The 25,534-nt window shown below is 36.9% G+C and overlaps 1 pseudogene; it reads left to right on the top strand.

The window, feature by feature from the left end:
* LOC113894937 overlaps window positions 1-25,084 on the top strand; it is a 172,795-nt pseudogene extending 147,711 nt beyond the window's left edge.
* Window positions 25,085-25,534: the final 450 nt, after the last annotated feature.

Below are 25,534 nucleotides of genomic sequence, written 5' to 3'. Positions count from 1 at the left end.
ATCCATTAAAAGATATAAGACACTTTCCATTTTTGATTCTATAGGAAATCAGATAAGCTGAAAATACTCTAGTTATAATCCCATAATAGTCCATAAAATATTAAAAACATGTGGATATTGTATAGCTTAGCTGTCAGGGCAGTAAGGGAAGATCATAGGTATAGATTTTTTCCAAAAGAAAGAAAACCAAAAAAATCACAGTGGTTAAGCACGTGCTTTGATAGTGGTGGCAGTGGAAGTGAGAGTATGTGGGAAGGTTGGGGGAGATTGCTTATCTCTTTAAACAAAAGATTATTTATCTTTTATTTTATTTTGCTATAATTTTAGAATCACAGAAAACTTCCAAGAATGGTGCATATAATTCCCCAAAACTCTTCTTTGAGATTCTCAAAGTGTTGAAATTTACTTACCCATAATTTCTCATTTTTCAACATTTGTCTTTTTCTTCATCTGCACCCATTTTAGAGGCATGATTTGAAGATCATTTACCAAAATTAATTGAAAAAGTAATGAACAAATTGTTAAATTAACAAAAATCTCATAAAACACAACTAAGAAAAGATGAAGAAAGAATTAGAAAATACCCTAAATTCAAATAGATATGTTATACATAAACAATCCTCAACTAATTTATCTCAATCTTCCTCCTCCTGAAAGACATTTTAAAATGAAAAGACTGTCACTTTGGAAACAAGTAACCAAAGCTTTAAACACCTAGATATTAGATATCTGATAACACAGAGAATTACTCCATCTCAGAACTGTGGGAAAAAAATTCACAATAATTAGTTTTGCATATGTATGTGACTGTTAAACGGAATTAAGTGTTCTACATCGTGTGTATCTACAGAATCATTTCTACTATCTTTGGGGTACAATAAGCATGAAACATAATCACCAATGTATTATTAAGCAAGAAATAATATCTCTATTCAATTATTAATTTAGGAAAGATGAGTGCATGTACAAAGTAAGAAATTGTTGCTCAAATTTTACTTTTGATTTCGTTATCATCAATGCTTTCACTAGTTTAAGATCATTTATCAGCTTATAAGGGCTTCCCAGGTGGCTCAGTGGTAAAGAATCCACTTGCCAATGCAGAAGATACAGGAGAAACAGGTTAGATCCCTGACCTGGAAAGATCCCCTGGAGCAGGAAATGGCAACCCACTCCAGTACTTTTTCCTGGGAAATCCCATGGACAGAGGAGACTGGTGAGCTGCAGTCCATGGGGTCACAAAGAGTTGGACAGACTGAGCACACACACACACACACACATCAACTTACAAACATCTCTTGGGACCTACCCTTTGGAACAACATGTCTTCTGAAATTGTTCACTATGATTATTTGCTTCTTATACAGAATTCATGCTAACATAATTGCCTTAAAAAAAATGTCTCTTTAACCATAGGGACTACCTTAGCAAGAATAGCTATTTGCTTATCTTCACACATCTGCATATGAATCTATCTTAAGTTCTTTTCTATTGTTTACATATTCCGGAAAATGTATTAGATTAGAGCTTTATCATTCACTTGTCACCCACAAACTAAGTTATCTAACAGATTCTAGCCACCATTTTATGCTATCTTATGTTCATGATTTCTTTGTCTCTCTCTAGGTGATGATTCTAAAAATAATTGAAAATATGTTTCTAATATTGTTCTGTCTTCCCTGGTGGCTCAGACGATAAAGCATCTGTCTACAATGTGGGAGACCCGGGTTTGATCCCTGGGTTGGGAAGATCCCCTGCAGAAGGAAATGGCAATCCACTCCAGGACTATTGCCTGGAAAATCCCATGGACAGAGGAGCCTGGTAGGCTACAGTCCATGGGGTTGCAAAGAGTCGGACACGACTGAACGGAACTGAACTGAATATTGTTCTACTTATTTAAAAAATCCAAAATTGTAAAGTAAAAGCTTAGAATTATAGTTCTAGAAGCAATGTCTCTGTTTTTGGTGTGCTGGAGTTAGGCCTAAGCTGGAGGAGTGCAGTTAATTATGCAAGTGGTTTCCAAAACTGAGTATAGCTTATATTATGCAAGTAAATTTCAATAAAACTTGCATTCAGTAGAAAAACATTAAAATATTCATTCAATTCATTTTACCTAGAAATACACTATCTGAATTTCAACATCATGCTAATATTGCAGTTAGGCCTGTAAATTCTACAAATATATATCTGCAATTTTCTGAGACTGAATTCTAGCTGAAGAGCGGACACCATTTATTTATTTATTTATTTATTTTTGGCTATATAGCACATAGAAATTGCAGTTACCCTTTAGCGAAACAGAACATCCTAGTTTGAATAAAGAATTTTAAATGCTCTATCAGAAGATATTTATATGAAAACTATATATTTTAAGTATAAAAGCAGTTTCCAGAAATCTCTTCTATCAATTTCCTATGGCTGCTATAACAAATTCCCAGAAATGGAAGCTTAAAACAAGGGGCATTTGTTAAGTCACCATTCTGAAATCTAAAGTCAGTATCACTGGGCCAAATCAAGCTTCAGAGGAGATTCCATCCCTTACCTCATTTAACTTCGAGTAGCTACCATATTCCTTGCCTTGTGGTCCCATCGCTCAAATTTCAGCCTCTGTTGTCATACTGCTTTCTCTTTCATCGGTCAAATCTTCCTCTGTCTCCCTTCTATAAAGAGACAAGTGGTTGTATTTAAGGTCTAGAAAGTGAAGTTGCTCAGTCATGTCCGACTCTTTGCAACCCCATGGACTGTAGCCTACCAGGCTCCTCTGTCCATGGGATTTTCCAAGCAATAGTACTGGAGTGGATTGACATTTCCTTCTCCAGGGGATCTTCCCAACCCAGGGATCAAACCCGGGTCTCCCACATTGTAGACAGACGCTTTACCGTCTGAGCCACCAGGGAAGTTTTTTATTTAAGGTCTAGTAGGCTAATGAAGGATAATTTCCCCATCTAAAGATACTTTTTTGTCACATCTGCAAAATTTGTCAGAGTCACAGGATTCAGGCATCTAGAATATAGCTATATTTGGCGGGGGGCATTATTCAGCCTACCACATCCCTTTATATCAACCTTCAGATTTTTCAAAGTCAAAGCCTCATACATATATGGTGACTAAAGTACTTATTTAACTCAAAGCTTTTTAATGAATTTTGAGTCATAATGTAATTTCCCAGAATCTAGAGCTGTGCTAGGTAATATTCTTCTATGAGTTTTAAATAGTTTAAGTTATAGAGTGTTCTGTGTCTGAGAATGGTTTCTTCTAGCATCTCTGACAACAGTACCATCTTTTCTCCTAAACTAGATACCTAAGACATTTCCTTTTCCTTCCCTGCCCTCCACTCTTCCCTAATCCCAAATTCCAATCCACCACTTGTCCTTGATGACATTGACACTAAATATCTTTCAAATTTTCCCATTTTTTCCTCTACTCCCCTCAATTTCACTCTCCACCCTGCAGTTAGAATTATCATTTCAAAGCACAAAGGTGATAATTACGTGACAAATCCATTCTCTGATTTGGGGTCAAAGGTCAAAATTCTTAACATAGTCAAAAAGACTACTTTTCAAATATAGCTAGCACCACCCTCCCCATAGTTTTCTTCAATTCAGTCCACAGCTGTGTGCTGGGGGGACTTCTACTGAAGGTCAGTGACCACATGATCAACCTAGTGATAATTATTAAGCTAGAGAAGGCAAAGCCCCAGGGTACCTCTGAGCTCAGCTAAGACTTTTATATTTGAATAGAATGAAGTTATCACACTCTGATTTAAAAACACTCTGTTCTGAGATGAGTTAATGGAATAGAGAAGACAAACCATCACAGAAGGAAGTGAAGATGCTAGAAAAGAGTAGTAATGATGGATTCCTGAATCATCTCGAGAGGGAGATCACCTTGTGTACCTGACTTTGCTCTTCCAGAAGAGCAACTCTACTATTCTTTAGGGTATTGGATTCTGTGAAATCTTGTTGAAATCAAATTTCTATTTTTATAGTCTTTTTCCATTTATTCTGCAATTTGAATGGGTGTTTGTTTATTAAAACCAAAACATCAGTGGGTTGGCCAAAAGATTCAAGTTTAAAAAGACAGGACATCTGTGGTCAAGTACATGGATTAATGAGAACAAAATCTTCTTTTTAAGGTAAAAAGAGCTCAATTTCCCATTACACATATCTAAATAATGCTACAGTTAGAAATATTAAGATAAAGGACTTAGAGATCATCTTATAAAATAACTATAGAAGTGATATGCAAAATCTTAAACATATTTTTTTTTTTTTTTGGTAAAAAGTGAAAGAATGTGGTTGTGTCCAACTCTTTGTGATCCCATGGACTGTATAGTCCATGGAATTCTCCAGGTCAGAACACTGGAATGAGTAGCTCTTCAATTTTCTAGAAGATCTTCCAGATATAGGAATCTAAGCAGGGTCTCCTGCATTGCAAGCAGATTTTGTACCAACTGAGCTATCAGGAAAGCCCCCTCCCCTTTTTGGGGGGTAGATATGTACTATATCTCATATACTGGAACACTGGAAGCATTCAGTATATAATAATTGTTTTTGTTAACACGTTAATGATGCTGATAATTACATCTTTCCTGATCTTAGTTAATTTAACTAATCAGGACAGGATGCTAATGAGGTTATGCCTATAGATCTTAGAGTTAGCCCTGTTCAGTTCAGTTCAGTTCAGTCACTCAGTCATGTTCCATTTAAGCGAACACAGATTAACTTTTCATCTCAGTAAGTCACCACTGCTGTGTATCATTAACTGAAATAGCAACTAAAATGTGATAATATTATACATCTGAAAAATGACTACCTCAGAAAAAAACATTTCAAATCTTATACTTTACTTACTGCTGCTGCTGCTGCTAAGTCGCTTCAGTCGTGTCCGACTCTGTGCAACTCCACAGAGGCAGCCCACCAGGCTCCCCCGTCCCTGGGATTCTCCAGGCAAGAACACTGGAGTGGGTTGCCGTTTCCTTCTCCAATGCATGAAAGTGAAAAGTGAAAGTGAAGTCGCTCAGTCGTGTCCGACCCTCAGCGACCCCATGGACTGCAGCCTACCAGGCTCCTCCATCCATGGGATTTTCCAGGCAAGAGTACTGGAGTGGGGTGCCATTGCCTTCTCTGATAAACAAGTATAGATATTATATATTATATACATTATTTAATTTTATCAAAATATAGATGGAATTGTAGGCAGAATCTCTTAAGAAATTTATCAAGCATGTATGCTTGCTCTAAGATTATTTTTAGCTTAGTATGCAAGTTTTCTAAAACAAAAATTGTGCACTTAGATGTCAAATCATTTCAAAATACATTTAACAGAGTCCCAACACTCCAATATTGGTGAGCCAGGCTTGAAAGCTGAGAATATTTAAACTTCTTGTAAATCTTTCTTGAAAGGTCCAAGGGCCTAATTCTATCATTAAAAGGTCTATCTCTTTGAATGTCAATCTTTTATCTCATTAAAAACAAATGTGTATGTATACTCACATCTATAGGCACACTAACACATATATAGATATAACTTTCTATTGAATGGCATATATAGGTATAATTTTCTATTGGATGACTGTTAATTTCATCCATTTTCATTTAATTGGTATGACCTTTTAAAGCTTCGTGGTGATTGTATAGTTTGCATATTTTGTCAACCCACTAGTTACCCAATTTATTAGAGATCAGTGAAAGTAATGATAATTCACAATTCTACAATCACCCATCTACAGTCACTGTAAAAAATTAGTGAGCTTTCTTAAACATTCAATGTATATTTTCACATGCACTTAGACATTAAACACATATCTAGGTACTCACATCGGAGAAGGCAATGGCACCCCACTCCAGTACTCTTGCCTGGAAAATCCCATGGACAGAGGGGCCTGGTAGGCTGCAGTCCATGGGGTCTCTAAGAGTCGGACACGACTGGGCGACTTCACTTTCACTTTTCACTTTCATGCATTGGAGAAGGAAATGGCAACCCACTCCAGTGTTCTTGCCTGGAGAATCCCAGGGATGGGGGAGCCTGGTGGGCTGCCGTCTGTGGGGTCGCACAGAGTCGGACATGACTGAAGCGACTTAGCAGCAGCAGCAGCAGCAGCAGCAGGTACTCACATATATATCAATTCATTAAACTTTGATAATTGTACATTATTCTTTAATTTTAAAGAGTTTGCTCCTTTAAATAGCTTATTATTTTGATGAATGGATTTTTTAAATAAACAGTTTTAAATTTAAAAAGAAAAGAATCTTTTCAAATAAAAGTTTGAGAGATTTATAAATAACAATGTCAACAACTCCCTACCAAATTGTCTAGTTAAAACATTTATTTATGAGAAAGAGGTTCCACAGAAGAATAAGGGGAAAGAAAAATTCAACTAATACAATCCATAAAACTCAGTGTGGAGTCTATTAGGGCTTGAAGACTTTTTACCAGTTTAAAAAATGAAGCAGATGTTTCAGTGAACAGGAGATGATAAAGAGAATACTAAAAATATGCATCAGCACAGCTGCATCTGTGTCATTTTTCTGACCAGGAATTTTTGAGAAAATTAAGCCAATTTTGATTTTTCACTTGCTTTAATTAAGTCCTCTGTAGTTGTGACACTGAATTCAAATTTGTAAATCATAAACATGGGACTTAGGTGCCGATCTGAAGTAGAAGTGATAACTCAGATTTTATAAATTAATTGATTAACCAAACATACAAAATGGACAAAATCAGCATAATGATGAAAGAAATAAAATTGTGAAAGAGGGTCTCTTGAATTTTTAAAATTATTGCCCTCTAGTTTCCTGAATGTAATGAATGACTTAAAAATTCATCTTGAAATGAGTGCATTCTTAGTTGTCATAAAAATGTTCCTTATTAATCATTCCTTTTAAAATTTCTCCTGAAAGATTACATTGAATTAAAGACATAGAAGTGCTAATTTGTTGCATTTATAGAAATTCATTACCATAATAAGTCACCATAACTTTATGCTTATAGACATCTATGCTATATATGAAGCACACACCTAAGCTATTCCATTAAGCATATGCAAATATAATATTTTCTCATATTAGTTCAAACAATTAGTAGAAAAGAGTTAAAAGTATGTCATCATCATACTGATGTTAAAAGCATCAGATAATGATTTCAGTGTAATCTTTTCATTTTAATGCATGCTTTTGTAGGTAAAATATTATAAAATTATTAGAAACTAGTCTAAAGGAGTGTGTAATACAATTGGTAGAAGCAAACCAAAGGATTTAAAATTTTCTATCTAAATAAATATTCATTTATAATGAATTTGATTAAATTGCTTGAAATAAAAATAAACATATGTTAAGCAATAAGTTCCCTAATGTAAATCATATGACCTAGAAGAGTTAGACCGGAGAAAACAATGAAAACCCACTCCAGTATTCTTGCCTGGAAAATCCCATGGACGGAGGAGCCTGGTAGGCTGCAGTCCATGGGGTCACGAAGAGTCGGACAATGACTGAGAGACTTCACTTTCACACTTCACTTTCATGCATTGGAGAAGGAAATGGCAACCCACTCCAGTGTTCTTGCCTGGAGAATCCCAGGGACAGGCAAGCCTGGTGGGCTGCCGTCTATGGGGTTGCACAGAGTCAGACACGACTGAAGTGACTTAGCAGCAGCAAAAGAGCTAGACAGATAAAAATACATCACTTATAAATATGATTAGGGATTTCTGTGTGTTGATTTTATATACTGCAACTTTACTATAGTCATTGATTATTTCTAGTAATTTTCTGGTGGAATCTTTAGGGTTTTCTATGTAGAGGATCATGTCATCTGCAAATAGTGAGAGTTTTACTTCTTCTTTTCCAATTTGGATTCCTTTTATTTCTTTTTCTGCTCTGATTGCTGTGGCCAAAACTTCCAAAACTATGTTGAATAGTAATGGTGAAAGTGGGCACCCTTGTCTTGTTCCTGACTTTAGAGGAAATGCTTCCAAGTTTTCACCATTGAGGATAATGTTTGCTGTGGGTTTGTCATATATAGCTTTTATTATGTTGAGGTATGTTCCTTCTATTCCTGCTTTCTGGAGAGTTTTTATCATAAATGGATGTTGAATTTTGTCAAAGGCTTTCTCTGCATCTATTGAGATAATCATATGGTTTTTATTTTTCAATTTGTTAATGTGGTGTATTACATTGATTGATTTGCGGATATTGAAGAATCCTTGCATCCCTGGGATAAAGCCCACTTGATCATGGTGTATGATCTTTTTAATGTGTTGTTGGATTCTGATTGCTAGAATTTTGTTAAGGATTTTTGCATCTATGTTCATCAGTGATATTGGCCTGTAGTTTTCTTTTTTTGTGGCATCTTTGTCAGGTTTTGGTATTAGGGTGATGGTGGCCTCATAGAATGAGTTTGGAAGTTTACCTTCCTCTGCAATTTTTTGGAAGAGTTTGAGCAGGATAGGTGTCAGCTCTTCTCTAAATTTTTGGTAGAATTCAGCTGTGAAGCCGTCTGGACCGGGGCTTTTGTTTGCTGGAAGATTTTTGATTACAGTTTCAATTTCCTTGCTTGTGATGGGTCTGTTAAGATTGTCTATTTCTTCCTGGTCGAGTTTTGGAAAGTTGTACTTTTCTAAGAATTTGTCCATTTCTTCCACGTTGTCCATTTTATTGGCATATAATTGTTGATAGTAGTCTCTTATGGTCCTTTGTATTTCTGTGTTGTCTGTTGTGATCTCTCCATTTTTGTTTCTAATTTTGTTGATTTGATTTTTCTCCCTTTGTTTCTTGATGAGTCTGGCTAATGGTTTGTCAATTTTATTTATCCTTTCAAAGAACCAGCTTTTGGTTTTGTTGATTTTTGCTATGGTCTCTTTTGTTTCTTTTGCATTTATTTCTGCTCTAATTTTTAAGATTTCTTTCCTTCTACTAACCCTGGGGTTCTTCATTTCTTCCTTTTCTAGTTGCTTTAGGTGTAGAGTTAGGTTATTTATTTGACTTTTTTCTTGTTTCTTGAGGTGTGCCTGTATTGCTATGAACTTTCCCCTTAGGACTGCTTTTACCGTGTCCCACAGGTTTTGGGTTGCAGAAATCCCTTGCATTCCTATACACTAATAATGAGAAAACAGAGAGAGAAATTAAGGAAACAATTCCATTCACCATTGCAACGGAAAGAATAAAATACTTAGGAATATATCTACCTAAAGAAACTAAAGACCTATATATAGAAAACTATAAAACACTGGTGAAAGAAATCAAAGAGGACACTAATAGATGGAGAAATATACCATGTTCATGGATTGGAAGAATCAATATAGTGAAAATGAGTATACTACCCAAAGCAATTTATAGATTCAATGCAATCCCTATCAAGCTACCAACAGTATTCTTCACAGAGCTAGAACAAATAATTTCACAATTTGTATGGAAATACAAAAAACCTCGAATAGCCAAAGCGATCTTGAGAAAGAAGAATGGAACTGGAGGAATCAACCTACCTGACTTCAGGCTCTACTACAAAGCCACAGTTATCAAGACAGTATGGTACTGGCACAAAGACAGAAATATAGATCAATGGAACAAAATAGAAAGCCCAGAGATAAATCCATGCACATATGGACACCTTATCTTTGACAAAGGAGGCAAGAATATACAATGGATTAAAGACAATCTCTTTAACAAGTGGTGCTGGGAAATCTGGTCAACCACTTGTAAAAGAATGAAACTAGAACACTTTCTAACACCATACACAAAAATAAACTCAAAATGGATTAAAGATCTAAACATAAGACCAGAAACTATAAAACTCCTAGAGGAGAACATAGGCAAAACACTCTCTGACATACATCACAGCAGGATCCTCTATGACCCACCTCTGAGAATACTGGAAATAAAAGCAAAAATAAACAAATGGGACCTAATTAACCTTAAAAGCTTCTGCACATCAAAGGAAACTATTAGCAAGGTGAAAAGACAGCCTTCAGAATGGGAGAAAATAATAGCAAATGAAGCAACGGACAAACAACTAATCTCAAAAATATACAAGCAACTCCTACAGCTCAACTCCAGAAAAATAAATGACCCAATCAAAAAATGGGCCAAAGAACTAAATAGACATTTCTCCAAAGAAGACACACAGATGGCTAACAAACACATGAAAAGATGCTCAACATCACTCATTATCAGAGAAATGCAAATCAAAACCACTATGAGGTACCATTTCACGCCAGTCAGAATGGCTGCGATCCAAAAGTCTACAAATAATAAATGCTGGAGAGGGTGTGGAGAAAAGGGAACCCTCTTACACTGTTGGTGGGAATGCAAACTAGTACAGCCACTATGGAGAACGGTGTGGAGATTCCTTAAAAAACTGGAAATAGAACTGCCTTATGATCCAGCAATCCCACTGCTGGGCATACACACTGAGGAAACCAGAAGGGAAAGAGACACGTGTACCCCAATGTTCATCGCAGCACTGTTTATAACAGCCAGGACATGGAAGCAACCTAGATGTCCATCAGCAGATGAATGGATAAGAAAGCAGTGGTACATATACACAATGGAGTATTACTCAGCCATTAAAAAGAATACATTTGAATCAGTTCTAATGAGGTGGATGAAACTGGAGCCTATTATACAGAGTGAAGTAAGCCAGAAGGAAAAACATAAATACAGTATACTGACGCATATATATGGAATTTAGAAAGATGGTAACAATAACCTGGTGTACGAGATAGCAGGAGAGACACTGATGTATAGAACAGTCTTATGGACTCTGTGGGAGAGGGAGAGGGTGGGAAGATTTGGGAGAGTGACATTGAAACATGTAGAATATCATGTAAGAAACGAGTTGCCAGTCCAGGTTCGATGCGCGATACTGGATGCTTGGGCTGGTGCACTGGGACGACCCAGAGGGATGGTATGGGGAGGGAGGAGGGAGGAGGGTTCAGGATGGGGAACACATATATGCCTGTGGCGGATTCATTTTGATATTTGGCAAAACTTATACAATTATGTAAAGTTTAAAAAAAAAAAAAAAAAAGTATGATTAGATCTACAATTCCTAATCCAAACTCTAGGGGCAGGATATATTCCAGAGTTGGGATTGTGTCTGAATTTTTTAAAGGTAACATTTAGCTTGTATCTTTATTATGCTAACAGTGGGGCCTGGAACAGTTCCCCCTATTCAGATATGTAAATAAAATATGTAAACAATATATCTGATTCAAACAGGAAAAAAATCAATAAATAATCATACATCAGTATAGATCTATTTGTCATTATATGAAAACCTTTTGGTTATCAAGGCTTTTTGGATGAGGGATTTTCAATATATATTACAAAACATACTAATTTCCCCATACATGGATTTGCTTTATGTTGGTTTTCTAAACAATGTAAATGTACGTGGGCCCAGCCCTTTGACTCTATAACCATGAGTATTTAACGCTGTTTTATGATCAAGGTGGTATTTGGACTATTCCAACCTCTTTATCACTATTAAAATATAAGAAACTTCATTAAGCAGTTCTGAGAATATGAAGAATACAATGAGGTGAAGGAAAAGACTCCCTCTTTCAAGAGAGACAACCAAACTAAGGCAGAACTTGATCAGTCACATTTACATGTATTTATATTTCTATCATCTCAAAAATACTACATTTCTTACCTGGAGTAGCTTTCCTATATCTTCAACTATTTTATTGAATTTGTTGGTATTATATCTTTTGTTAATGATCACATGTTTCTGTGAACATAACTATACAGCCTACTCTCAAGTGTTTCTCAATGTGTAGGTTGAATAAAATGCCTTCCATTTTCCCTCATTACATAATCTTATTCCAGATATGAGCAGTCCTGGTAAGAAAAGTACTTTTTTTTCCCTGTCTGGCCTGTTCTCAGAGGAGTAAAACATCCAAAACACATTCATTTAGGTGAGTAAAATACAAGAGAAAAAAAAAAAAGCTGTGTTATTATAGGTTAATCTCAGTATTCTCAAATTTGGGTAGCAAAGAATAGACCAAAAAACATGATAGTCACCAACAGCAGTATATGATATTGCTTGAAGCAATATATTTTTATTATGGGATTCAGGAGGGGTAGATGAATAAGAGGACTCACAAAGACAGGGTACCTATGTCTAGTTAGAATAAGAGATTGACCATGATATTTCCAAGAGGTTACAGAACAGGAGAGGATTAACAGTTTGTCTGAGCCAAATTCCTTGCAGAGATTATGAGTCTCAGAAATTTCAGTCCTTTTTCTTCTTGGCATATTCCCAGAGTTCTGTGAACATTTAAGCTAGAAAACTACCCAAATACTTGCTTTTGTGCCAGAGTATCCTCCAAATATATATCACCAAATCCCAATTTTTCCAGTTCTCATTGGATCTGCATCTGTCTGGGTGATCATCTTACAGAGTCAAAGTAAATTAATCCTGCAGCATATTTCTTCTGTATTTGGGATAGCTTTATGGAGCAGTAATGTTAATAGTTGGCACTCCTTTTCTGCAAGCCTCACTGCAATCTCTAAGTATTCTAATTTCATAGATGAGAAAACAGAAGCTTTAAAAGCTAAGTAACATGACTTCAATCACGCAAACTTATAAATGGTGAAGTAGGCGCTTGAAGCCAGATTCTCTGATGCCAATCTCTTTCCATAATTCCATGGATGATTAAAATGGTATGTTTTGGTGAGGAGAGTCTTTCGTTTGTTTAAATTGGGGAAAAGTCTCAGATACGGTTTTGTTCCATCTCTGCTGAACAATCAATCAATAATTACTGGCTTGACTATAATTATGGACCTAAACCAAAAAGACTTATGAGGAATCTCTGTGCCCAGTTCCTGAAACTTTACTGGATTCTTTATTTTCTCCGACGCACATGTATTTATGCACTATTTCTAAACCTTGGCCTTAAAGAAATATCTTTCAACCTGATAAATTTCAGAATCCTGCTACTAACTGGTATAAAATGAATGTCAGTCTTGAAATCTCTTTTTCACTTGGAAAAGATGGTCTCACTCTGCATTGCAAAAAAGGGAGAGAGCAAACGAAGAGAGACAGTTTAATTCTATCAATAAGGGGGAAGGTAGTTGTATGAATCTCAAAAGAAGAGATAAACATGTTTGAAAATTGCTTGAATCAGTTAAACATATATTGTTATCAACACTAAAGCATATCTTCCACTAGAAAAATAGTAGGTGTAACTGAATTGCTTTTAAATGACTTTCAGTGATTCTTTTTTGAGATGAGGCATTAGAATAATTTTATTATAATTTCACAAAATTTTATTTTCATTTGTTTTGTCTTCCTGTCAGTTAGAGGTGACTGATGAAAAGACTGTGAAGCAGAGTAATTTTTGCTATTGAAATTGAGAGTTTCTCAGGGATTAGCTAGGCTTCTGTAGTTAGAACTTTGATCTCTATTTTTAAAATTTTAAGATATTTCTTAAAATAAGAAGGCTTGAGATTCATAATACTTCTATTAAGCAATAAGATGGTGAAATTATGAGGTCAAAGATTTTAAATGGATAAAAATAAATATGTTGGGAAAATTTTATAAAAATAGATTTTCCAAATTATGTTAAATCTTATAATAAATGGGAAAAAAAGAATTATTGTTTTAAAATATAAAAATGTTTTTATGACATTAAGGAACATTATGAAATTATTGGGAATTTATCTGTATTTATTGTTTAATTTAGATTTAGACCTGTAGGCCACTTGGATTGTGTTCAGAGAATTTCCTAGAATCCCTTTTATTAAAAATGCTATTGCCCTAAAGGGAAAATAAAAGCCTAAATCATCTAGTATGTAGTTAATTTTTATGCTTGATATAGACAGTCTACTGGTTCATACAAGTCATATTGGTAAGATAGCTATTTCAGGATAAGACAAATGTCAACTGAAGTACCCTCTTTCATGTATTTTTAAGATCTGCATGATTCCTGTCATCTCCATGTTTTGAAGTCTACAGTAAGAAGTTGGCATCACTTTCTTATTGTCACCACTGGCTTTGGTTACTTTATGGACCATCTTACCATTCCTAACAGTTTGCTCCTCTTAGGGTCACACTGTCTAGATGTGAAACATGGCCTACTTTATTTAATTTATACACTATAATTAAAATAATAAGCAAGCAAACAGAAAATAAAACTAATATATAATTGTTTCCATTTTAGGTCTGGAAAAACCAATATGGGTGTATGCACAAGAACATTAAAGCATAAATTTTAAATACTGAAAAGCATAGTTTTTACAAATTTTATTGACCACTATTCAAAAGTCTAGTCAAAGCTATGGTTTTTCCAGTAGTCATGTATGGATGTAAGAGTTGGACTATAAAGAAAGCTGAGTGCTGAAGATTTGATGCTTTTGAACTGAGGTGTTGGAAAAGACCCTTGAGAGTCCCTTGACTGCAAGGAGATTCAGCCAGTTCATCCTAAAGGAAATCAGTCCTGAATATTCATTGGAAGGACTGATGCTGAAGCTGAAACTCCAATCCTTTGGCCACCTGATGTGAGGAACGGACTCATTGGAAAAGATCCTGATGCTTGGAAAGATTGAAGGTGGGAGGAGAAGGGGATGACAGAGGATGAGATGGTTGGATGGCATCACCGATTCAATGGACATGAGTTTGAGTAAACTCTGGGAGCTGGTGATGGACAGGGAAGCCTGTGTGCTGCAGCCCATGGGGTCACAAAGAGTTGGACACAACTGAGTGACTGAACTGAACTGATTCAAAAGTTCTTGGATTCCACCATATTTATTGGATTTATCTATAGTACTCTCATTCTGTTTATTCAATATATTATTGGGAAAAAAAAAAAAAAAAACAAACTTCTTTCCAAATGGAACTATAATTGTTGTTGTTCACTTGCTAAATCATGTCCGACTCTTTGCAATCCCATGTACTGCAGCACACCAGGCTCCTTTGCCCTCCACTATCTCCTGGAGTTTGCTCAATCTCAGGTCCATTAAGTCAGTGATGCCATCCAACCAGCTCATCCTCTTTGCCTCCTTTTCCTCTTGCTCTCAGTCTTTGCCATCATCAGGGTCTTTTCCAAAGAGTCAACTTTTCGTATCAGGTGGCCAGATTTTTGGAGCTCAGCTTCAATATTAGTCCTTTCAATGAATATTTAGGTTAATTTCTTCCAGGCAACTTCCCTGGTGACTCAGATGGTAAAGTGTCTGCCTACAATGCAGGGGACCTGGGTTTGATCCCTGGGTGAGGAAGATCCCCTGGAGAATGAAATGACTACCCATTCCAGTATTCTTGCCTGGAAAATTCCATGGAAGGAGGAGCCTGGTAGCCTACAGTCCATGGGGTTGCAAAGAGTTGGACACGACTGAGCGACTTCACTTTCTTTCTGTGTTCCTTTAGGGTTGACTGATTTGATCCCCTTGCAGTCTAAGAGACTCTCAAGAGTCTTTTCTAGCACCACAATTAGAAACCATAAATTCTTTGGTGCTCAGCCTTCTTTATGATCTAACTCTCACATCAACACATGACTACTGGAAAAAGCAAAGTTTTGACTATACAGATCTTTGTTGGTAAATGATGTCTCTGCTTTTTAATACACTGTCTAGGTTTGTCATATCTTTCTTTCTAAGTAGGGTCTTTTAATTTCAGGGCTGCAGTCACCATCCACAGTGATTCTGGAGCCCAAGAAAATAAAATCTATAATTGCTTTCACTTTTCTCCCCTTCATGGATCACAGCCTTGTTGTGGTAAAGGGGCTTGCATAACTCATTGTAGCTATGAGCCATGCCACACAAGGCTACCTAAGGTAGACGAGACATAGTGAAGAGTTCTGACAAAATGTGGTCCACTGGAGGAGGAAATGGCAACCCACTCCAGCATTCTTTCCATGAGAACTCCATAAACAGTATAAAATGGGACTATAGTGCTAGGTAATTACATAATACTTTTATTGCTATTATATTTCATAATAATTCTAAAATATAACTATATAATCATTATTAAAATTAAGTTGCTGCTGCTGCTTCTGCTAAGTCACTTCAGTCGTGTCCGACTCTGTGCGACCCCATAGATGGCAGCCCACCAGGCTCCCCTGTTCCTGGGATTCTCCAGGCAAGAACACTGGAGTGGGTTGCTGTTTCCTTCTCCAAAAAATTAAGTTACATGTTTTCAAATAGCTTTCATTTTTCTTTAGTAACCTTTTATGGATCCTGCAAAAGCTGTCTCTGCTCCCCAAATATGATGTTTTGTTGTGCTAATCGTTCAGGCATGTCTGACTTTTTGTGATCCGGTGGACTGTAGCCGCCCAGGCTCCTCAGTCTATGGAATTGTCCAGGCAAGAATATTGGGGTGGATTGCCATTCCATTCTTCATAAATATGCTGTAGACATGACAAAATGCATTAATTTTTATAGTTAAAGTATCACGCAGATAAAATATATTCTCTTCAACAAGCTTTATGAGGATGGCCCAGGCTGTGTATCAAATAACAGTGAACAATGAACATAGTATCTTTACCACGTGGTCCAAGAAGAACATAAGTAAATAGAAAGTAAATGCTTTCTATCTTCCAGAGGGGATGCGTGCATGTTATGACGTGGTGTAGTATTCGTTATGCTATGTTATATTACATACTGTGCTATAATACCCGATGCTATACTGTGCTGTATGTTATGCTATGCTATTCTATGCATTACACTATATTACACTATGATATCTCTTTTTCCTAGATGTTTGTTTTCCAATTCTACGAAGCCCTCTTTAGGTGCATTGCTTGGCCTAATGTTATGAATCTGGAATGAGTTTTGAGGTATAGAGAGACTGGGAACGGGTTCACTCCAGGGCACTATTTCTGCACCATTCCCCTGTGACTCAGTCCTGTTACTCCCTTGGCTTCCAGTTGGTGGTGACTTGCATTCAGGTGCATCCATAGGGGGATGTTACTTATCTTTCCTCATAGGATGCTAACTCCTCAAACTCAATCTCAAGTCTAGCACAGTCTTTATTCTAGAGCTGGGTTTACCATGCCAGACAAAATTTCTATGCGTTAGACAAAGTCTCTGGTAGGCTAAGGGAAACTGAGAGACAAACAGCTGTTATTTCCCCCATATTGTCAGTGTGAGGGATTACCTGCATGCTCAGTTGCTCATTCATGTCTGACTCTTTGCGACCCCATGGACTGTAATCCACCAGGCTTCTCTGTCCATGGAATTTTTCAGGCAAGAATGCTGGAGTGGGTTGCCATTTTATACTCCAGAAAATTGCACCCCAAATATGAAGCAATTCCTGACCCAGGGGTTGAAGCTGTGTATCTTGTAATTCCTGCATTGGCAGGTAGATTCTTTATCCCTGGGTTACCTGGGAAGCCCATAAGGGATTATGCCTGAAAGGAAATCAGGCTGACTAGGCAGCATATATTTCTATACACAAATACTAAGAAATTTGATTATTACTTTGGTTCTTTTAGGCCCTCAGTCAAAGCTTCCTGTTTCCTTTTGAGGTGGTTGTCATTACTCTTTCTTATCCTGTACTCAGCACCTCCAAATAAGATTGAACTTTTGCTTGACTGGGGCCAAATGTTCAGAATAGTGAAAGAAAATAGATCTAAAATGCCATTTATAGTAAATGCACCATTATTACATATACCATTCAATGAAGAGGAAAATCTCTGCTAATTTAACACTGATACTATATTTTATATCACTTAGAGTTTTTATTTTATTCTACTGAAATACCTCTTTGTATATATTATACTTGTGAAATCATAAAAAGAATATTTAAGTGAAATAATTGATTAAATGACTCTAAAACTACAACTTCTTTCCATTCAGGGTCTAACTTTTTGATCTGGAAACACCAGTGCATTTTTTCCCATGTAAAATCATGCTTGGTGGCTACACAAGCATTAATGATTCATTGTTTCTTGAAAAATGCTACAGTAGTTTCTGTATGCTTATTGTCCAAGCAGCTAACAGTATTTTATAATTTTTCATACACAGGGGCAGGCAGTAACAACTTCCAAGCCTACCTGTTCCTGAATGACAATAATTATGTCATCTAAATTCAGATATGTTAAAATTTGAAGGAAAAGAAAAGAATCCCTGAAATAATGCAACTACATGTTAGCTGGAAACTTCAGATTCTCAACCACCATAGCTAAAGGGTAGGAATGTCTGCTTCTAAACATTCAGGATTCAGCTCCAGAAGCACTCCTGACCCAGTACTGTCACATTTGCAGTAGTCAATGGAAAACAATGCCACATGTCACTGAGTGGCATAGGTGGGTTTCCCTGGTGCTTCAGTGGGACAGAATTGACTTGCAATGTAGGAGACCCAGGTTTGATCCCTGGGCTGGGAAGATCCTCTGGAGAAGGAAATGGCAACCAACTACATTATTCTTGCCAGGAAAATCTCATGGACAGAGGAGCCTGGCAGGCTACAGTCCATGGCACCACAAAGGATTTGGAAACAAGTTAGCAACTAAAGAAGTAAAGCACAGAGGTGTATTTTGTCTGGGAAATTTTGCTTCGTATGACCATAACAAGAAGATGAGCCTTTCTAATTCCTTTTGGTCCTGGATTTTTCCCCAACAAGCACTTCTCACCTACGTCTGGGAACATTTCCTGAAAAAAGGTCGTGTATAATTCACTGGGTAAAGGAGTATGTGGGACCACAACCTGCTATAGTCCTAAGCATTCTTGGATACCCTCCTTGCTACATACACACAGTCACAATCATTTCAGACTTCCATATTTCACGGAGAGGTTTATCAACATTATAGAAAGTTATTTCTTGTTCGTGAGTCAACTGCCTACAAAGGTAGCAAGCTAAGAGGTTAGTAACGAACAAAATACCCTATGACAAAGTATCCTAGAGAAGGGGGTCTGTCACACATATTCAAAATAACTTCCCAAGTCTGAATACTAGAAGTTAAACATGGTCCCTCTTTCCCTGATTTCTTCAGAGAGCATTTGCATATGTTCAGTTCAGTTCAGGGGCTCAGTCGTGTCTGACTCTTTGTGACCCCATGGACTGCTGCATGCCAGGCTTCTCTGTCCATCACCAATTCCCAGAGCTTGCTCAAACTCATGTCCATTGAGTCAGCAATGCCAACCAGCCATCTCATCCTCTGTCATACCCTTCTTCTTCTGCCTTCAATCTTTCCCAGCATCAGGGTCTTTTCCAATGAATCCGTTCTTCCCATCAGGTGGCCAAAGTATTGGGGCTTCAGCTTCAGCATCAGTCCTTCCAAAGAATATTCAGGACTGCTTTCCTTTAGGAGGGACTGGTTGGGTCTCCTTGCAGTTCAAATAACTCTCAGGAGTTTTCACCAACACCACAGTTCAAAAGCATCAATTCTTCAGCGCTCAGCTTTCTTTATTATCTAACTGTCACATCCATACATAACTACTGGAAAAACCATAGCTTTGACTAGACAGACCTTTGTTGGCAGAATAATGTCTGATTTTTAATGTGCTGTCTAGGTTGATCTAGCTTTTCTTCCAAGGAGCAAGCATCTTTTTATTTCATGGCTCCAGTCACCATCTGCAGTGATTTTGGAGCCCTCCAAAACAAAGTCTCTCACTGTTTCCATTGTTTCCCCATCTATGTGCCATGAAGTGATGGAACCAGATGCCATGATCTTAGTTTTCTGAATGCTGAGTTTTAAGCCAACTTTTTCACTCTCCTCTTTCACTTTCATCAAAAGGCTCTTTAGTTCTTCTTCGCTGTCTGCCATAACGGTGGTGTCATCTAGTATCTGAGGTTACTGACATTTCTCCTGGCAATCTTGATTCCAACTTGTGTTTCATCCAGCCTGGCATTTCACATGATGTACTCTGCATAAAAGTTAAATTAAGTTAAATAAGCGGTGTGGCAATATACAGCCTTGACATACTCCTTTCCTGATTTGAAACCAGTCTGTGTTCCATGTCCAGTTCTAACTGTTCCTTCTTGACCTGCATACAGGTTTCTCAGGAGGCAGGTAAGATGGTACGGTATTCCTATCTCTTGAAGCATTTTCCACAGTTTGTTGTTATACACACAGTCAAAGACTTTGGCACAGTCAATAAAGTAGAAGTAGACATTCTTCTGAAACTCTTTTGCTTTTTCGATGATCCAACAGATGTTGGCAATTAGATCTCTGGTTCCTCTGCCTTTGAACATCTGGAAGTTCATGTTTTACATACTTTTGAAGCCTGACTTGGATAATTTTGAGCATTACTTTTCTAGCGTATGAGATGACTGCAATTATGTGGTAGTTTGAACATTCTTCGGCATTGCTTTTCTTTGTGATTGGAATGAAAAATGACCTTTTCATGTGTGCAGTCAAATGAAGGAAACTGTCAAAATTTAACAACTTAATTTAAATATTTTTCATTATCATTTATCCTGAGCATTTTCCAGGAGTCAGGCTCTAATCTGCTTCTAAGCTGCTTGACTCACTCTGTGTTCCATGAACTGTTTTCTTCTTCCTCTTCTGCTCTCTTTTACTATTAATTTTTATTTTTTGCCCAGAGAAGTTTCATGATCTTATCTGCTTCCTTAAATCATATTTTCAGTCTTCAAAGGGCTTAAGGAGGTAGAAAATATTCAAATAGAAATCAAGGCCATGCATAATTTCAAAGACTTCATGCAAGGGTTAGGCCTGACTTGATTAGAAATTTTAAGTACAGACAAAAATCAAGAGTCAGTAAGAAATTTGATGCAGGAAGTCAGAAGAAGAAGTAACAGAACCATGGGGGAGAGCTCTGCCTCATTCACTTAAGGAAACTAGTTAGCTTTAGCCAGTCCAACTTTAGCTTTATGCATTTCGCCTCCACTCTCACATTCTTGCTTCTGTCATCACTCCTTAATGGTAAAGCAGCTAGAACCCAACATCAATTTATCAGTCAGGCTGCATTAGGAAACATCTTTTTAGCTCTGATTTCCTAAGCTCCACTTCCAGAGGTGTGTCTTAATAGATGTTAGAGTTTATGCTGTGAATATATAATAATTTTATTTATTTTAAGGTTTTTTAGCTGACTTAGTGATCATCCAGACTAGTAAATTAATTACTACACTTAAAATGGTTTGATTCAATTACATGATCTAACTTCCAGAATACATTCTGAAGAATAAAACATATTTTCCAGGAAGGCATAAGTAACAATGAAAGCTTAAAATTTGAAAGGAAGGGCCAAAGGGAGGAGCCATGATGAGGGCATTTGGAGATATCCAATTTACCATACAGGGAAAGGATACCTACAGGATAAGGGAAAGTAAAATTTAGGATATAGAGGTTGTTCCAAAGGGACAGGACTAGGAGAGTAGCAAATAAAGTTTCTCATATTTGCTGTTTGGTCTAGGTTCTTCCTGGAAAATACAAGCATTTGCATATGTTGGAATATCGTTTCATCGCACTGTTTAAAATGCTAGAGGTAAAGGGAGTGAACCCAGGGGATGGGGGACCTAAGCAAGAGGGAGACTTGATTAGAACTTGTCTGTTGCTTGTGCTGTGTGATGCCCACACATCTGAAGAAAATGAAGCATTTTCTCTGATTAACCATGTATATTTCTGAAAAGATTGGCAGTTCTCCTTAGTTCTTGGTTCAAGTTCCTTGGTTTAGGGGAATTACATCCTTGTAAATTTTGAACTCAGGTTCCCTTTAAGAAATGTTTTTGTTTCCTTGATATCCAATAGTGCTTGTCATATATTCGTGTCTAACAACTACCTTTTGCATGTGTGAATGACTGAATAAATGATTGGATGTAAAGCAAGCTCGTTCTGAGGAAGAAAAGAAGGAAGAAAGAGTTTTACTCTCCGATTAAGTTCTCTAGAGTTCTTTGAATGGTCAAGGCCAGATTTCTTATGTCATGTCTTGATGTACCCTTTGAATCATAAATTAAATAAAATACCTAATTTTTTTCCATTAAGTCTTTTGCACATATCAAGATTTTTTTTTCCCATTTTATGGAATATTAATAACAATAGTAGTATTAGTTACAGCTAATAATTGTACATTACTGTAATTCAATTATTTGCAAGAGCCAAAAAATCATCTCTTACTTTGGCTATGTCACCTGCAGAGACAATTTCTTTGTGATAGAATGCTGTAGAAGGTTCCATTCTCTCCTCCATGTATCTCCATATATCTCCTAGAGGAACTGAGGTCAACCTTTGTGAAATAATATTCCTTCAGAGTACTGACCATTTCCAAGAAATTTAAAACAGAAACTTTCTCCATAATGGAACTTCCCAACTGAGTTCTCCTTCTGCTTAACCACAGTTTGGCTACATCCTCTACTGAGAACTCAGTCATATTTCTAGAAACTGCCTTGTTTTCAGAAAACACCTTGCTTGTTATTATACATTTGACTCCATTCATTTTAGCCATGATGAATCATTTACTCTTTGGATAGGCCCAGTAATAACATCAGGAATCATTGCTGGGAAATCTAGAATATAAAATAACCTAGCTACCTGGTAAGAAGGACTTTAGGGTAAGTACATGAATGTGAATGCAAAATTTAATTCTATTCATAAATCAATATATATATCTAAAGCAAATTTTATTTCTTCCTTAAATTTGTTCTGCTTAATTTTGTGTTGTCTATATTTCTGATTCTATACCAAAAATAATTACAACATTGAGATAGTAAAGTATTTTATTTGGAGTAATGGCCTCCTCAATTCCAAATAACTTTTATGCACCAAAGAAGTAATTTTCCTCTTAAAGTAGACTTTAGGGGAGATAGTCCTGCTAACTACATATCCCAAACAATTTATGATATATAGGTTAATGCCATTATGACTGACCAATGACTTACTGTTTAAATAGTTAACCTATATGCCCTAACAGGTCATGTTTGTCAATCCAGTAATACTAATCAAGAAGTCTAGTATTTAATATTGCTCTTTCTTAACATTTCTAGTACAGAATACAGGTTCTTATACCTGTTTCTAAACAGGCCTGGTCATTCTGTGAGGGCGTCAAGACTCATGAACCTTTAACAATGCTTATGTTTCTGTGATTATGCTATAATCCATCTTGCCTAGTACCTCTTCTGGAATATTTGGGGTTCTTTTATATTGTTTATGTTACAAATTGAGCCAAATGGCCATTAGAACAAATACCAATCATCTAGAATAAAGAAATCTGAGAAGGTCACTTTACTCGTTTGTCCCTTCTTACCTGCCAAGTGGCCTGATAGCACTCCTCATCCTTCCTAGGCCCCCACTGAACCAAGCAGCCCTGCTTTGCCCATCACTTTCCTATTTTTTGCCTTGCCATCTGTTCTGCTTTGATGTGACTGTTAATAATCGGTGTGACCTAAGTGATGACACCATTAATTTAGAGATTCGAGGGCATCTGCACTCTTTTGCTGCTACCTTTTGGCATTCTTCATCAAGTTGACTGCTGCTACCATGCTCATTTCTCCTCTGAATTCAAGACACATACAATACATTGTCTCATATATTTCTACTTGGACATTTAAGAGATGTTTTAGAGATTATTTTAGAATCTTGATTTCTTTTCCCCCAACAATCTTCTCCCAAAATATTTACTAAAGCAGTGAATGGTAACTATATGCTTCCCATCACCTCGGTCACAAACTTTGAAGTCATCACTGTCTCTCTCTCACATAAGTCACATCCAACTGATCAATATATATTGGTATATCAATTCTCTGAAAATTATACAAGATATGTCCATTTCTCACTTTTCCACAGCTGCTACCCTTGTCCTAGCCACCAGCACTCTTCATTTAGATTATTATAATATGCACCTAGTTGACAATCCTATCTCAATACATCATTCAGAGTGATTCTGCAAAATTGTTAAAGAAGATAATTTTATGACTCTTCTCAAAAACCATCACTACACATCTAGGTCAAGAGCAGTAAAAGGTCACAGAGTCCAGTTTTCATGGGCTAAATGCTCGATCCCAGGTGTGCTGTTACCTCTCCTTCACCTAATTGTTCTGTCATTTTCAAGTCCCAGTGCACCAATTTCATACTTTTATCTTCCTCACTGTTTAACTCTCTCTCTCTTTTGTAGTTCAGCATGCAGTAAAAAGACACCTCTAGGTTTCCTGCCTAGGCTCCAACATTTCCCCATGCAGCCATCCATGCGGAACAGGAACTTGGACATCCCAGGGTGCCGTGCCCCCTATCTCGCTGTCTACCACATTCAAGCAAGGGGCTCCTAGGTGACACTAGGGTTTTGAGTTTAGCCAGTCTGGAATCCCACCAGGAATTGCTTGAAAAAGCTGTGGCAGCCCTGGAGGGGACTAAGTAGCCTCTGTGACTATTAACAATCTGTTAAAAAGCAGGGGGCCAAATTGTTTGTAAAGATGATGTGTATGGAGATACAAACAGGGTTCTTTAGGCAGGTGACAACTGAATTTGTATTAAAGATTTCCTTGTTGATTGTTCCAAAACCAAATGGTTAGAGGCAGCTATTATGGCAGAAACCAAGCTTGTTTAGATTGAAACCCCTACACATCCTGGCCTGAAGATGACTGACTGAAACCTGTGCACATACTGTCCTTAAACTTGGAGACATTATTTTAATCATTGATAACACATTTATGTCAACATATTTCCAGTGGCCTTATGGGCTTAGTGTCACTTAATCCTGTTTTTTACAAAATTCTCTTGGAGCAGTTCCATCTCCTGTTGACTGTTACCCCCACAATAAAGGCCTGAAGACTCTATAAGTCCGTATGGAGAAGCATTTTGAAAATGGAATGGCAGTTGCTCAATTTCTACAGTCAGATCCTTCGGTAGAAAAGGTTATTTATCCTGGGCTGCCCCTCTCATCCTCAGCATGAGTTGGCAAAGCATCAATTCACAGGTCACCCAGAGATGATCGCCTTTTATATCAAGGGTTCCTTCAACATACTGATACTTTCCTCAAGAACCTTAAGTTATTTATTCTGTCTGAGAGCTCAGGGGGAATATGAAAGTCTTGCTGAGCTTTCAGCATTCATGACCCATGCATCAATGGCTAAGAGTGAAGTCCCTGAAATAAGTGACACACTGATTCTACTATCTATAGACTTAGAGAATAAACAAGACCTACTAGACAATCTAGATCAAGTTTTGAAGGCAGCAAACCCTCCAAATGCAAGTTACAACTAGCATTCCATAACTGCTATCCAAAGTCACTTCCAGAGAAAAACAAATCTTCCACATAATTGAACGGACCATTAATGAGTCTTTACAGAATTTTCAAGTGAAAAATTTAAGGTACCTCATTACCTTTCACACCTTCATCCCTCTTAAAATGTTTCCTCTTTCCCTTGCAAGCAATGCGCCACTTGGGGCCTTTACATTTACTTTTTAATCCAACTCAAATATTTTTCTCCATTACATTCAAGTATCTCCATTACATTCATTCATATCTGCATTTGTGAAAAGACATTGACCAAGTAAGACAAGATAGTAGAGTAGGAAAAACCTGAGCTTGCCTTTTTTCATGAAAAAACAAAAAAAGTACATATAGAACATTTTCATCTCTAAGAATGAGCTGAAAACTAATAGAAAAGATTTTCTGCAAGTACAGATAAAAAGAAAAAGCCACGAGAGATG

Source organism: Bos indicus x Bos taurus, chromosome 7 (assembly GCF_003369695.1).
Source record: "Bos indicus x Bos taurus breed Angus x Brahman F1 hybrid chromosome 7, Bos_hybrid_MaternalHap_v2.0, whole genome shotgun sequence".
NCBI lineage: Eukaryota > Metazoa > Chordata > Mammalia > Artiodactyla > Bovidae > Bos > Bos indicus x Bos taurus.
The sequence above is the reverse complement of the archived record's forward strand: the minus strand, read 5'-3'. Positions and strand labels throughout refer to the sequence as shown.